The sequence below is a fragment of the Aythya ferina genome (assembly GCF_964211825.1).
Source record: "Aythya ferina genome assembly, chromosome: 1".
NCBI classification, from domain to species: Eukaryota; Metazoa; Chordata; class Aves; order Anseriformes; family Anatidae; genus Aythya; species Aythya ferina.
In genome coordinates this window covers 77,992,111-78,006,231 of record NC_140296.1, presented here as the reverse complement: position 1 = coordinate 78,006,231, position 14,121 = coordinate 77,992,111, and the positions used below count along the sequence as shown (strand labels likewise).

Below are 14,121 nucleotides of genomic sequence, written 5' to 3'. Positions count from 1 at the left end.
TAATGAGGCTCAACAAGCCCAAGTGCAAGGTGTTGCACCTGGGTCAGGGCAATCCCAGGCAGAAGTACAGACTGGCAGAAGAACTCATTGAGAGCAGCCCTGCAGAGAAAGACTTTTCATTCAGAGGGTGGTGAGGCACTGGAACAGGTTGCCCAGAGAAGTTGTGAATGTTCCATTCCTGGAAGTGATTAAGGTGAGGCTGGATAGGGCTTTGAGCAGCATGTTCTAGTGGGTGGTATCCTTACTCATGGCAGGGGGGTTGGAATTACATTATCTTTAAGGTCCCTTTCAAACCAAACCATTCTATGATTCTACAAATTCGTTGCATTTACAACACAACCACCAGCATGCAGATATACATACATACCTACATACATACATATATATATATATATATATATATATTCAGCAAGCTGATTTGGCATCTTGTTATTCAAGAGAATTCTTTACAGATGTCATATATATATATATATATATTTTTTTTTTAACTACTGAGTAGCACTTTGGGAAACATCCAAACCAACTGGATTTAGGACAGTAATCTCATGAGGTTCCCTCTACTCTCAGTGGACAGAGAGACAGACAAAGAAGTCATCCCAGAGCAAGACAGACCAGGAAGGTGGAACACATTTTTTCACAGTGGGACTGTTTTCTTCTCTCCATTCATTATAGAGCTGTAGAGACCATGCTCCCAAGGTGAAAACTGATCTTGGGAATACTGCTGGGTTTTGATAATTTTTTTTTCTTTTCAATTTTATTTTTCTTTTTTTTTTTTTTTCCACATTAACAACCAAAGAACCTCATAGTTCAAATATGAAAGTTAATTCTACATTATACCAAAGCAAACAGGAATCAAAAGCAGTGCTAAGTGAGATTATTCAAAGACAGATGAAGTACTCTTAAACCTTATTGCTTTATTCAGCTCTCCAAGCAAAGTGTGTTCATGAGAGATGCTCATTAGTGGGATGAACCGAGGCTGTTCAGCTCTGTTGTTTGTGGTCTAAAATCAAGGACAACAGATCTTGGAGGTCTCACCTGAAAATATATTCGGTTTTGACTGAATACAAACATTTAGGAGGGAAAATGCACCGACATCTGAAATTATTAATGCCTACGCAACAGCAGTAAATATAGCTTTTTCTTCAGTCCAAATAAACTTTTGTCTTGTGAATGTCATAAGAAAAAAAATCCTCTATATTAGTTTCTATGAAGCAGCAGAAAATAGGATTACAATGAAAACTAAAGTAACAAAAGAAAACAATATCCTCCAGATATATTTTTATTGTAATAAAGCAATTATGCAAGACTAACATATTATCTAAGATCCTTATCTGGTTAAGAAAAAATATTTGAAATTCAAAGAAGGCTTTGAGTCATTAGGCAGTTTTCAAAGATTCTGTGCATAGAGCTTTCAGCTAAACCAATTAGCGTTTTTCATGGATGATATGAATCCATTTTTAAGCAATTAGCCTGCAAGCATTGTCAACTGCCTATCTGCCGATAGTTACCTGTGTACTTTTCAAAATTTATGTTATTTATCTAGCGGAGACTATATAAACCTCCTTTATTTATGGTTCGGAAAGGAGTCAGCTTGAGAATGAAGACCTCAACATTTATACTCTGAGCTAACTTGTTTCAAAGGAGAAAGCCATAGGAGCTGAATGGGAAAATAGAATACTTTTGGAAAACTATGGAAGATCTCAAGTACAGACACTGATCCCTACTGAATATTCTCTGTCACCAGCCACTGCCACCATACCACCTTAAGGCATAAGTATTATTCAACAAATGCATATTGTTTTCTTACAGCCTCTTATTTTAAAATAATAATAATAATAATAATAATTTGCTCCCAAACCATGAAAGACCACATGCTCACAGACACCACACACTTCACAAGTTTCAGCTAAGCCACTCAGCCAATGCAATTCCAGCTTCACTTGCAGTGCTTTTGCCTATCTTGAAAAACATGCTTCACAGGACTTAATTAGCTCTGGGAATTAACCTGTAACACGGATATATGGCCTATCCATAGAGATTAACAGGCAAAACTAACCTGAAGTACTGACTGGGCTGATCACCATAAAGTATAAGTACAGCATCGTGACAGAAAAAGTTCTGTCTAGAGAAAAAGAAAAATAACCCCCAAAACTTATAGGTACAGCATCTTGTACAGGATACCAGAAGAAGGCAATGAGCAAGCAAACTAGATAGATAGCCATGGTCTTGAAAGGCTACAAAATTGCCTTCTTGAGCATCCTCCACTCAAGCAATGTATGATAGAGATGACAAAATTAATTAAAAGAGAGCTGGCAGCAAAGTCAGAGGCTATAAAATCCAGACAGCTTTTTGTATAATCACATAATAATAATAATGAAGGGAGAAATAGCAAATAAATTTGTCTGGCACTAAGATATAATGTGCAAATATTCAGAAGAGCAGTGGATGTTTAAAGCTCATCTACAGAGAGAGATTAACATTTATTTTTTTGATGTGTGCACTGCCTAATTTCTTCTTGAAACTATCCACTTACTTTTAAAATTGGCCAATCTTCTAGCATTCAATACTACCTCCACACAATAAGCAATCAACAAAACTCTTTGTATTTTTATTCTCTTTTTGCATATAGCTGTCTCTATGAAAAATCCTGTTAAGCAGTACCATAAAATGACATCCATAGTAATATAGACAAGTTCTGTGCCCAGCAGACAGTTTTTGCAGGCTCTACACATTTCCCCCCCTGAATATTAAGCTGACATCCTGACATCAATACCTTGCTTCTCATTCTTAAACAGTTGTCAGACAGAAAAGAATAGATATAGTACCCTTTATCTGATTGCTGTCCTTACCAGAAACTTGTACCAGAAGCTTGTATTTACTCATATCACAAATGGAAAAAAAAAAAAAAAAAAAGAAAAAAAAAAAAAAAGAAAAAAAAAACAACACCCAAACAGAAAGATGTTAAAGATGTTACATTCCTTGCACACAGTGAACCCAGATTTCCTCCAGCATATCGATGAAGAAGCAGGGGTGCACACTGCAGCTATGCAGCTGATTGAAAAACAGTGTCCGCTCACAGTGCACCAGAACATGGTTCCTCGAGCTGTGCTGCACAGCCTTTGTTTTTCTGCTAACTGAAATGAAATCTGAGGCTTAATAATCTGTCTCAAACAGGCTAGTCTTATATAGTGACAGGTCAAATTAAAGGCTCATGGGGAAATTTTCCATTGCCAAAAGCCTCACACTATTTTCCAGGAACAGTCAGCTCTTTGACTTCCACTAGAATTTTGTAATAAATTCATTCTTTGCACTGGAGTATTTACTTACTGCATTTTAATTTTCTACCTTAGGCAGACCCAGCAAAACATTCAATGAATACACACCTGCATATCACTGAGGCAACATCTGATTAATAACTTGGAGCCTAAACCTTAAAGAACCCTTGGAAATGTCAAACCTCTGACAACAGCAATGATTCTAATTTCCATGACTGGTAAATCTGTGTTTTTATACTGTTTGTAAAAGGAAAGGGTATGAATATGTGAGAATAAAAACTGCACATTAAAATTTTACTCAATTTCAATTTGTGGTATTTTACACATTAATAATACGTTTTCATCACATTTTGGGGCACTAGCTATTTTCTTGTAAAGAAATGTAAATAGTGCAAAGACAGTCTTTGACAAAAACCCTACTTTTGACATTAATTTCACAATCCCTCATGTTTGTGAAGAAGTAATTACAAATATGGCGACATTTTGCCATTACTTCACACTAATTCAGTTAATTCATCACACATTGGCTCAATAACCTCGCTAGCTTTCAGCCATCTTTTATTTCCCAGTGACACATCAGCTTTGAAGTTCATTTAGTCTAAAACTAAGTTGTCTTGGGAAACAAAGTGTTGAAGTGATAATCATTTATTTAGCCTTTATACAGTAATTTCACTTTGAGGATCCTAGAATAGCTTAGCAAACTTAAAAAATTCAACTTCATAATATCCTGACTAACACAGTTTATCCATTTCTGCTGTACAGGTGGAAAAACTGCAGTGTGGGGAAATTAAGTGGGAAGATTCATCAAAAGATTCCTATGCCCAGTAGAAGCTGCCTGTCACGTCCACTTACAGAATGACAACAACAACAACAACAAAATTTCTCTGAACAGAATAAGAGAATGATTGTGCTAGGAAGGCAACTCTGGAGGTCACCTGGTCCAACTCCTTGCTCAAGCAGGGCCACTCTGAACAGGTTGCATGGGGACATATCCAAGCAGCTTTTGAAGACCTCCAAGGAGGAGACCCTATAACCTGCCAATAGGAGACCCTATAACGTGCCAATGCTCTGCCACGTGCACAGCACAGAAGTACTGCCTGATGATCAAACAGAACATCCTGCAATCCAGTTTGTACCCATTGTCTCTTGTCCTGGCACGGGGCACCATTGAAAAAAGCCTGGCTCCATCCTCTCAGCACCCTCCCTTCAGGTATTTATAGACATTGCTGAGACTCCCAGAGCCCCCTCTTCTCCAGGGTGAACAGCCCCAGCTCTCTTTGCCTCTCTTCATAGGAGAGATGCTCCAGTCCCTTCATCATCTTTGAAGCCCAGTGTTGGACTTTCTCCATAATGTCCAGATCTCCTGTACTGGGGAGCCCAGAAATGATCTGAGCAAAAGTAGTGAAGCACACCAAAGCTCAGGGCCTTACGTAATAGGCTGGCAAAAAGCAAGCATTTCTCCAGCTTCTGTCCATTTGTGGCCTGAGCCCACACCCACAAATTCAGGAAAAATTATGAGAGAATGGATGATGTGGAGAAATTTTACTGTGGAGCCTTCCAAGTCTATGAGCAGTACTCTTGACACACGTGATGAGGAGTACCAAGGGTCTGGTGTACTGTGGAAAAGCAGAGCTGCTCATGGCTTACTGAAAGCCTGCTGTGGTCTGCAGGCACTGCTTCCAGCACGGCATCCATCACCCAACATCTGCATAGGATGAGGTAGGGGACATGGGAAGGTAGGACATCTGTGTGTCTTCAGAGGGAGAATTAGGGACAGAAAGCAAATATTGGGTTCCAAAGATGGAGAGAGAGAGCAGGAAGAAACCTGCATGCCCTACCTCCTTGCAACTTCCTCACCTCTCTTGCAGCCTCCCCACAGGTGCTGAGGCCTTCCCACATCCCTTCATGGTGTCACTGTCACAGCCGTGAAACCAAGTTCAAAAGGTTCAATGGTACCCTAAAGAACAGATTAGTGTTCATTCAAATGAAAAGATGATGGAGTTTCCATTGCTAGAAATCTTCAAAACCTGACTGAATAATGTCCTGGGCAACCTGCTCTAGGTGGCCCGGCTTGAGCAGCAGGACTGTAATAGATAACCTCCATAGATCCCTTCCAAGATCAGCCATTCTGTGACTCTGAAGTTTTGTCCTATGAAATATGACAAAAAGGTAACAGAGACATAGCTGAGTATATTTACAGTAGACATATTTAGTGCAAAGGTTATAAAAGACAAGTTTGTGTGTGTGCACATACGCATGAAACCACTCTATTCTACAGCTGTAATTCAACCCAGAAAGGGAACAGAAGACAAAAGCAGAAAAGGAATTTCTCCCTAGCAAAAGAAGAGGGAAGGTGCATCTCCAGAGAGCCCCTCAGAAGGAAGGAAACCTTGAGCAGGGAAAGCAAAGTTGCAAACCTCTTGCCTCCTAAAAGTGAGTTATACAGGTAGTGTAACATGCTGCTGAGTTGCCCGCTTGGCTCCAACAGCCCAATAAAGCTTCACAGAGGTACCACTCTGTAAGGCAACACATTGTTAAGGAAACCCCTTAGTTCAACTGACATTGCAAGGCATCTCAGAGAAGCCCTAAGCAATAAGGAAGTCAGAAGAGTATTATCTAAAGGTGTGAGAGTTTCTAATTTTTTAAACAACATTCTGTATTTTGTTAAGCTAACTTCAAACCAAAGAAAGCAGACAGAGTAAAAATGCTCTAAAAGCAAACATGGTGAGAGCAGAGCACATACCTTCTGCACAAATAATGCAGCCAGTTATTATAAAGCCTTTCAAACCAGGAGTTGATGTACTTCCCAACAAGCTGCAAGAACCAGTTTGAGAGCTGGTATCATCTAGTGTCATGGCACTTCAATGTGTACCACCTAGTGAGTCTTCCACAGGCAGAACAGTGAGTAGAGACTTCACAACTTGAAAAAAAAATCGTACTCTGCTTTTATAAAAACACATATATCCTAAACGACAGTGAAGGACTAAGCACCGGAAAGGTACTTTATTGTAATGGCATTTTGAAACAAACTTGTGCTTGTTTTATATCGTGCCCTTTGCATTAGTCACACCTTTCACAGTGCCTCTTAAGTGAATGACTTTAAACTGCCATCAGCAGTGGAAAATGAATGTCTCAAGGGCAAAAACCATCCCCTAGTGCATCCCATTCCTTGCTACCTCTTTCATTTGCAGCCTTTGTCTTCTGTCCCTTAATATGTGTTTCTTTCATAGTCTCTGCCTCAGAAGTCTACAAGCTGAACAGCCCTGTACCAGACACAGCTGTAATTGCTGCTTTCCTGCATCATTCCAACTGGCAGAGACTTAACAAAATCTCCACAAAGGCAACAGGAGTCAAGATCTACTGTTAATACAACTCTCAGCAGGGAACTGTTGGTAAAGCAACTCCCCTGAGACCCACTGAATAAATTCCCATTGAAGCTAATTTAAATAGAAAGAATAAATAGCCCCACCTATACTTCACTTAAAAGTTTCTGAGGTACCTTATCCAACATGTCAATGTCTCCAACATTATATTGTTACAGATCTAGGAAAGCCTAGATATATAATGTTCATAGGAAGTTAAAATATTTGTTATATGTTTTCAAAAGACAAGAAACCAAAATTTTCCTTTAATTTAACTCTTCATTTTTGGTCTGCTTACTCTTTCTCAGGTTTCAGTGTTCCCCTGGGAAACATTTTCACAGTTGAAAGCATGCTGTGTCATCTGTTATTCCCCATTTCAGAATCTTTGACTCTAGAGCAGGAACACACATTAATCATTCATTACTGTATAAATACATGAAAAATTAATAGCCCAGCTAGAATTCCAAGGCATCCAGTTAATGAGCTGCGACTCAAACGTAGGAGCATCATGTCACTACTACTCGATATATATAAAATAGCGTTCAGAAAGCTTCATCAAATGAGACCTACTACTACAAATTCAGGACATTAGATCCAAAAAAAAGTATCCAAAAAATAAATTAGGCATTTACTTTGGAAGAGGGGAAAAATAATCTTTTTTATTTCCTTAATAGTGAATTTATTTCAGAAGATTGAAAATTAAATCTTAGACTTTCAAAGTTTAAAACTGAATAAGCAAATGCAATAAAATCCTTGGTAAACTTGTTCCAAGTTTTAATTAATTAAAAAAAATAAACTACTAAGTGTGAAAATGTAGGACAATTTTCAATATTTTTGGAAACTCTTCACCAATGTCAATTAAAACCAGGTTTAGTGGTTCCAGAACAAGTTAATATGACAAATCCCACCACCACAAGCACTGATAATGAAAAAAATAGCAAAAGGGAAGACTCAAATTATGTATTTTTTTTTGTTCTCTTGCTCTGAATTGTAATCTGCCTTCACAATCAGAATTGTATGTAATTGCAGTTACACAGAATGAGAGGAGCGATACAACCATGCCTATTTCCAAGATTGCTGCAATCATCGTATTTATCATAGATTGACCAGAAAGTCTGTGGCGATGCCAACTTTATCTGAATGACACTTTGAAGCACCTACAGGCAGACCTCGAAGTAGTTCCGTCTTAGAATCAGCATTTTTGCTGTCATCAGTGGTAGCTGAAAATCTTTTTTTATTGATGTTAAATCACATCATGTGATTAAATCACATCATGATGTGATTTAACATCAAGGTGATGTTAAATCACCTTGTACCGCATTTCTGACCAGCCATCAAGAAGCAGAGTAATGGAAGAGCTGAAAATCAGTAGTAAAACCATGCTGAATGGTTGTCTTTGCAAAGGAGAGGGCAAGTAGGTGAGAAGAGTTTGCAAAGAACTTAGCGTCATCATGCTACCATGATAAAACCCTCTGCCACAAAGCAATAGTTTCTAGAGAAGACATTAATTAATTTCCAGAAAAATTAAGATGTAAGATGTAGAGCTGGAATATATAAATAATCAGATGAAATAGTAATTCTCATTCTTACCATACTTTAAAAATGATTTTCCATATTACTTGGGGAGTAATGAACCATTTGCATCTACATTGTGCAAGAATACAAGATGATTGGAAAAGAGCTCCTCTATGACCGCAAATGCTGTACAATTATGTATTATGTTTCTGTATTTCCTTAAACCAGAATGATGGTCCTAATGTATTCCAAACTCATTTATATTTTCCTCAGAGCGATTCATAAAGCTACAAAAAAAAAAAAAAAAAAAAAGACTGCTGCGGGCAGTCTTTTAACTACAAAACATGATGCAAGCTTTTACATACTTCAAAGGAAATTTGTCCACTCAAAAGCCAAAAAATTCCCCTCAGTACTAGTAAAATAAAGACTACAATATGAAGACAGCACCTTAATCTCCTTAACCAGACTGCAAAACCAGACCCCATTTCCTATTTTGCAATCATTCATGTTATCATAAGGCACATCCCTTTCAGCTAAACTTTCTCAAATCTAATCTCAGGTCAAAGCAATCCAGTTCTGAGAGCACAGGCATATGCAAATGTATTTATTTTACTGCTAACTGCCTGCACGTTTGTCACCCTGCCAAAGCAAAGTAAAGCAAAGAGATTGATCACCTGCAACATACATGAACTGAAGACTCTGCCCTGCCCTTCCTTGCTTTACAAAATCCTGGTCTCCTCAGGACTAAAATCCTGACATTGCCTGGCTCAGGATTGTATTTGAAAGCTAGTGGAGCAATAACATCACCTACAAAAAGTCAAGAGTGACAGCACATGCTGATTACAGCATAAACAAAAAAAACTATCATACAGGCAAAGGTTGTCAGCAAATTGCTCTCACTAAAGCAGGTTTAACTTTGAGTCCCCATCATGCAACTCTCCCAAAACATACTGAGCATTTTCCTTCCACCCCTAATTCCTTCACCTTATAACCTCCAGCTCTGCAAGAAAAGACCAAAGTGTTTCAAGTTTTTAAATTGCCAAATTACACGATGACCCCTAAAATCCAATATAAACACCATGATTCAAATACAGCACATGCACTAAATGGGTAAATTGTATACCTCTTTATTTTTCAGAGGTATGCAATTTTTAAATCAAATTAACAGGTAGCACTGATGCAAAAGAATGCTTCCTTTAATGGTCTGAACCAAAAGGGGTATCATTAGCTATAAAGAATGAAGTGGCTCTTGAAACAGAAAGCGGCATAAAAAGTTGATACAAAAAAGAGCTGAGGAAGCCTGTCTTAGGCCAGAAACTGAGTAGAAGGAAGTCTTATTAACCATAATAACAACAGATCCATGATAACTTTATAATAAAAGTCCTAAGAATTACAAGTTTCCAGACAATGGGGACATCTGGCTTTTGTTTTCTCTAGTCAACACATGGTTTGTTCTGGATGATGATAAACGTAACCAAATTCCTTGCCACTGTCATATCCCTAGACAATAGAAACTAATGAAAAGGGAAACATTAAGCAGAATACTGGCAGGAGCAGGTGAGCACAAATTTAATTGGTATTAACAATGAAGGAAGGCTGAGAATGAAGTGAAAAAGAAGCCCATGACATGGTTAATATGAATGAAGAGATGCACTTGCTGTAAAACCAATGAAAAAAAGCACACAAAATGAACTCTGAATTTACAGCAATTGGTACCAGCTGAGAATCAAATGAACTGCTGCAGCATTCAACATGAAATTATCCCGTATAATAATGACTAATGGTTTTGCTATATATCATACACTGATGCTAACCATTACATAACAATTTGAAGTCTATGAAAGTAAATCAGTGTCAATATTGAGCCGCCACAGGTCTCAGCATAATTCACTTCCACAAATTCACTCAGTTTAATTAATTCCTAATGTACTTAGCTGTAAAGCTTGTTTGAACTCATTGGTATTAAGCTACTGAATGTTGCAGGACTTTGTATCTTTGCGGGTTGTATCCTGCAATCTACAGACACTGTATTTCCTACAGCAAAAGAAAATAATATTCATTAAAAAAAAAAAAAAAAAAAAAAAAAGGAGAAGGGGGAGTAGGGAAGACCAGTTCTTCTTGCATATGCACTGCATACTCGCCAAATGGAGATGCTGGAGATTTCAGGCACCCGATGTCTTGAGTTGAACTTCCCATACTCTTTGGAGATGTAGAATCAAGGTCTGACCCTGAGGTTCATGACGACTTTTTAATGGATTAAAATGGATTAAAATTCAGAACCCAAAACTTTGCTGAAAAACTGGATCTAGCACATGGAGGAAAAGGCAACAAAAGACTGTGGAGGTCTTTGAAAACAGTCTGGATTTCAGGTGTCATTCAAGTTAAATTTTCATGCAGTTTATAGTTGGGCCCGTATGATTCTCACAGAAAGAATATTTTTATCCCGATCATAGAGTAATTCAGGTTGCAATGGATGTCCACAGGTTCAGCCTACTGCTCAAAGCTAATCAGACCAGCTTTCTCCTCAGGGCTTTATCCAGTGAATTTTGAATATGTCAAAGGATAGAAACTGCAGAGACTCTCTAGGCAACCTGCTCCACTCCTTAATTGCCCTCATGATGAAGCATATTTGTTTCCCATGTCTGTCTTTCTTTTCCAGTCTGAACCTCCCCTTCTTCAGTTTACAATCTTAACCTCTCACTCACCTCTCCTCCAGACCAAATAAGTCCAGTCCCCCTTATAGCTAAATGTGTTTACACAACTATTTAACCTTGCATAAACCTAGCCCTTGTTTAACATTTACCAGTGTACAAAAATTAGTCTTTTCTTTCATCTTCATAATAAAAACTTTCGGACTTTTATAGTCAGAAAAAATTATTGCCATATCTTCAAATTCCTTGTAATGGAACCAGAATGTTTTTATATTCAGACATTCCAACTGAGAGCACAACTATTTTTTCCTTCAATACCAATGCTATAACAGTAATATGCATTAAAGAGGGAAAGAGGAACAAATTCATTCCTTCCTCACCTTTTCAAAGGCACTGTGTTAGCAACACACAAATCTGGGTACGGCCTGTACTCCAAACAGAAATTGCAGCATTTATTTCAAGTTCATGTGTAACTAACTTCATATCTTCCTAAAGCCTCTCACAACTTTCTCCATTTCCTCAGCACAAAACACGGGAGTTCAACAGCAGATAACCAAGAAAAATGGGAGGCAAGTACCAATTCTGTAAAGCCTGTCTGGTATCTACGTAAAATTATACACTGTAGATATAAAGGCTGTTAAAGCACGCAATGCAGGACCTCAAAAGTGAGTACTGTCCTTCCAGAAATAATTTAATAATCCTACTTAGTGTACGGCAGTACGGCAACTAATAGTCTTACTCATCTAGTGTGGTTGTACAGCAGTCTCCTCTTTTTCTCCCTTCTCTCACTGGACATTGTTCATATTCTTAATAGGATTTATTCTTGTACTGCTTCCCCCTCACCCCCCTCCTTCTCCCCCCATAGAAACCCTATAAAATGAAGGGCAGATAGAACAGGATTGACATAGTAACCCAGCAAAATGTGCTCAGAAGGGTTTTTCATATGCGTCTCCCATGCTTGCTTTTCACAAAACAATCATAATATCAGTGTATTTTAGACATAAGTACCTAGGAGGACATTAACATCTTCATCTGCTGAAAAGATCTTGACAAAGAACAAACAAATGCTTGAGTAGAGCCCCTCAATTTTGCCTAGAGAACACTGAATTGGCAAGTATGATTTTAGATGGCAGGAGATATTGGAACTCATTGTGATACATAATCGTTAACTAAACAAACAACAAAACAAACAAAAACAACCAGGAGAGAACTGTCAAACTTATTCTATTAGGCATATTATGTAAGTAATACAATTATTACTCTATGGTTTCTATTAATATAATTAACTCTGCGGTTTTATATACAGAGTCTTATATACATTCATCAAATTGGCATTTTGATTGGTGAAAATTAAATTTGACTACCTTTGGGAAGTGACAATGCCATACCTAAATTTTTCTGATTGATATTCTGTAAATATATGGCAGGAGACTGGTGCTATTCGTATATAAAAAGCCTACCCTTCTTTATTCAGTAGAACAATTAATTAGTATGTCATTGACATTTTCTACAGAGAGAAACAGTGAAGTATTTAAAAGAAACACAGAAAACTAAAAATATACCATGCTGAACGAATAAAAAAAAAAAAAGAGGCTCATTTATTTTTAATTAAATTGTTCCCGTTACATAAGCTTTGAAACAGTTTCCATTTTCACAAGCCTTTCAGAAAAAGTGTTGAGTTGCTTTATAAAATCCTCATTTATGTGATAGCAATAGTGTTTTTTTGTAAACAACATCTTTCAGAAATATTAAAATTCTGGTCAAAAATTACCATTGACATCTGTATAGAAATAATTGTGATGTACAAAAGAAGAAAATTAGCACTGAACAGAAGAGTAACCACTTCTTTACCAAAAAGCAGTGAGCTCCAAGTTGGTTTCAGTTTGGCATTCATTCTGAATACTGAAGCTGAATTAATCACTGAAGTACAGTCTCACTCCTTGAGCACTGACTAAGTTCCACAGGAACAGAAAATGAAATAACAGTTTCAACCTCTACTTTATAGAATAATGTGTTTCAAGCACACATATCTTATTGCACTAAGTGTACAAAGGTTTGATGAAACTTTTTGGATGAGAAAGTGATGAACGGAGTAGCAAAAATAAGAAGGATAGGCAGCCATACCAAGACATCCAGATTGCTTAGGAATTTCAGCCGTTCAACTCTTTAAGCAGTTGACTGAAGTCCTAAATTATATGCACAAGCTAACGCATCCAGGGACAAGGACTGAAGTGAGACATGTGGAACAGTTCTGGAAAAATGTCTTCTCCAGGTAGCAGCAGCAGAGGAACCGAACAGGAGCCTCCGACAAAATGGCAGCAGTGCATATACATTGGGAAGAGTGATCTACAGTTGCAGATGGGCCCACAGAGATCAGGGCTGAAACACTTATTCTGATGGATGCAGCAGAGAGTCACAAACCATAACCAGGAAAAAAAGAGAGGCAGAGCTGGTCTGCAAGACTCAGGCACTGAGACTGCATTAGCCGACAAAATGAAGACTGAAACAACCCAAATGCAAAGAGAGAACAACAGGTATGGAAAGGGCTCTTCAGGTTAATGGTAAAAGACAGTAACAAAAGCCAAAAGTTGACACTGAAGTCTGACAAATTCAAACAGAAAGAGAGAAAGTATTCACATTCAGCTGGAAAATGAGAACAAAAGCACAGAACAAGTATGGCAGCTCGTAAGGATGTCCAGGGTGAATATGCTTCTGCCACAAATATCTCAGTCATGCATGTCAGGGCCAGAGAACCGTCTGTCTAAACAGCATGCAATGTATAGGAGATCAAAATCCTAGGTCTAAAGGTGCCTTCAGGCTTCACATTGTGCATAAAAGAAGAGCACTGTACACGTCATTCCAGAGCACAGGTAATTGTGTTGGTTGTGGAGAGCACGGGTTTGGTTGCAGACTGCCAGGACACCCAGGCCATGCAGTAATAGCAACTTGCCATAGGCAGCACAATGTCAACAAATCAAGTCACTCCGGGGACTTTACATGCTCTGACACACTGCTGCCCTTAGCCAAGTCCATCTACAGTATATTTTTTGAGACATCTTTCTGGTATTTTGGAAACTATCTTTGAGGCTGTTTTCAGTTCATTGCGTGCCACGTAACTACTGTTAGGGTGATGTCTTGAAACACTGCTCATTCCAGGTAAAAGTTTTATAGAAATATTATAATAAATGGGGTCACTTTACCACTTTTTTTTTTTTTTGAAAGAGCAGAATAGTCATAGTTCTAAGGTTTTTAGTACTACCGATATCAAAAATCTTATTCTACCAAAACAGTTTAACACCAACAGACTAAAAACATCCT

General features: G+C 38.0%; 1 protein-coding gene across 6 annotated transcripts in view; it reads right to left on the bottom strand.

The window, feature by feature from the left end:
* FRMPD4 (FERM and PDZ domain containing 4) overlaps positions 1-14,121 on the bottom strand; it is a 313,076-nt gene that overhangs the window by 156,745 nt on the left and 142,210 nt on the right. The gene's annotated exons all lie outside the window — the stretch shown is intronic.